Consider the following 2,946-nt stretch of genomic DNA (forward strand, 5'->3'; position numbering starts at 1 on the left):
CCCCAACAGAGATTTACCCACATATTTATTAACAGCAAACCAGTCATTAGCATTGTTTCTATAGATACTAAATTAACTAAAAGTATCCCTTATGGGAAATGAAGGGATGAGCCGAATTAAAGGAAACGGTTGGGCTAGTTAACTGCAGCAGGAACACACCCTTAAGACAGATCGCTGATGCTGTTGTTTGTGGCTTAAGAATGCCTTTAAGCAGTTTTCCGTCCTGGGCAGGCCAGGTGTTCCTTGCCCTCATTGCCGTAAACTCACAACCGTCCAGCTTGGGCGTTGGGGCCATTATGAACATGTTACAGTGTTGCAGAGATTTTGTTTATGGCCAGTTTTGGCGCAGTTTATGGCTAGATATTGGGGGGCTTGCTCCCACCAGACTCTCCCTTTCCCACTGTGTTTCCTGGCATTGTTTTTAAATGTGTTTACTCTAGATGAATTTGGGTTTATTATTTGACTCCCTCATTTTGCCCGTTGTCCTGTGTTTCTGTGGGTATGCCTGTAACATATCGGTTGCATCACTATAGCTGTGAGATGTAAATAGGAATGAGGTCTGTGATGCGTCCCACATAGTTTGGGTTTGTAAAGATAGCTTTGGAAACCCAGGGCGTTTCATGATTCCATGGGAATTTTGGTAGAGTTTATTCAAACTTGGTTGTAATTGCTGTATAGTATATGTATACAACTGGAGGATGCAAGGGACATCTTGACATAGGTATACACATCGTAATACATCATGGGATTTAACATTCCTATTACCTAGTACAGTTATTAGTTATTTGTGGAGAAAAAATTCAGTCTTCTCTGCCTGCTATTTTAAAGATTATGCTAGGATATTGTGAACCCTATGGACCCTGCAATGCAATAGAACACTGGAATTCAGTCTTCTCATCTAAGTATCTCTGTACTCATTTCAGCAGGTGTGTTTCTCTGAACACCTGCTTTGCCCTTCTGCTTGCTCCTGTGCTGCAGCCTCAGCAGCATTCTGCTCACCCTTGCCACGCTGCGTTGGGCCGTGGGAGGCTGCACATGCTATGGCCTCAGACTGGAACTCTCTTCTCCCTGCCTTTCCCACATAATTCCAATTCTCCTTCACATCCCTCCTCACCTGTCGCTTCCTCAAGGAAGCTTCTCCCAGATCTCTTTCACTAGATCAAATTCCCATCTCTCAGTTGCATCTCACTGACTGTGCTTCCTAACACTTGCCACTGTGACAGTTTTATAGGTGTGGTTATGTAGCTAACCCCCGACTGTAAGTTGACAGAAGTTGTGTCTGTGTTGCCTCACCGTTGTATCTCCAATGCCTGGCATGTAGTTGAAGCTTAGTAAATCTTTAGAAGTATGTAATTCTCTTCAGATACCTCTACTTAAAATTGCAATTCACCATGAAGCCAAGGGAAAGAAGAATTGATTGCATGGAAGGTGAATCTGCTTTAAACAGATAACTCTCATATAAATCCGTGGGTCTCTTTCCTGTAATGCTGTGACCCCAACTAGTAGGGAGACAGTGAAGCCAGAGAGTATCACAGTGGCTTCCTCCAAGGCTCTGAACCCCAGACCTGGGTATACAGAAACCAGCGTTGAAGGCAGGCCCTGAGCTCAGACTTTGGGTCTATTTCCCACCTTACTACATATTTATGTATATAAAACTGTATATATAACTCTATATATAACTCTCTCTATATATATATAGATATATATATTTAGATACAGGATCTCATTCTGTCATCCAGGCTGGAGTATAGTGGTGCAGTCATAGCTCACCGAAGCCTCAAACTGCTGGGCTCAAGGGATCCTCCTGTCTCAGCATCCTGAGTAGCTGGAGTACAGGTACATGCCACAACACCCAAACTTATTTTTTGTAGACATGAGGTCTCACTCTGTTGCCCAGGCTGGCCTTGAACTCCTGGCCTCAAGCTGTCTTCCCACCTTGGCCTCCCAAAGTGCTGGGATTATGGGAGTGAGCTGCCATGCTGGCCAGGAGTTCTGTATATGTTCTAGATACAAGTCTCTTTTCAAATATTTGACTTGCAAAAATATTCTCTCCTTCTACGGTTTGTAACTTCACTTTCTTGATGGTGTCCTCTGAAGCAGGAAAGTTTTGAGTTTTGATGTAGTACAATTTATATATTTCCCTTTGTAGCTTATGCTTTTCTTGTCACATCTAAGAAAATATTGCCTAATCTAAGGTCACAAAGATTTGCACCCGTTTTCTTCTTAGTGTTTTGTTTATTTATTTATTTATTTTATTTATTGAGGTGGAGTCTTGCTCTGTCACTCAGGCTGGAGTTCAGTGGCCCGATCTCAGCTCACTGCAACCTCTGCCCACCAGGTTCCAGTGATTTTCCTGCCTCAGCCTCTCAAGTCACTAGCATTATAGGCACCTGCCAGCACGCCCAGCTAAATTTTGTAATTTTAGTAGAGACAGGATTTTGCCATGTTGGCTAGGCTGGTCTCAAACTCCTGATGTCGGGTGATCTGTCTGCCTCAGCCTCTGAAAGTCCTGGGATTACAGGTGTGAGCCACTGTGCCTGGCCTCTTCTTAGGGTTTTAGCTCAAAATTTATAATCCATTATAAGTCAACTTTTGCATATAATGAGGTAGAGGTCCAACCTTATCCTCTTGTATGTGAATATCTAGTTTTCCAAGCATCATATATTGAAAAGACTATTCTTTTCCCATTTGATTGTCTCAGTTGACCACTGTTGAAAATCAATTGTCCATATAAGTGAGGCTTTATTACGGGACTCTGAATTCTGCTCCGTTGATCCACGTCTATCCTCATGCCAACACCACATTGTCTTGGTTACTGTAGCTTTGTAGAAAGTTTCGAAATCCGTAAGTGTGGGTCCTCCACGTCTGTTCTTCCTTTCAAGACTGTTTTGGCTATGTTGGGTCCTTGCATCTGTATGAATTTTTTTTTTTTTTTTTTTTTTTTTT

The sequence above is a fragment of the Mandrillus leucophaeus genome, unplaced genomic scaffold (assembly GCF_000951045.1).
Source record: "Mandrillus leucophaeus isolate KB7577 unplaced genomic scaffold, Mleu.le_1.0 Scaffold170, whole genome shotgun sequence".
Taxonomy (NCBI): Eukaryota; Metazoa; Chordata; class Mammalia; order Primates; family Cercopithecidae; genus Mandrillus; species Mandrillus leucophaeus.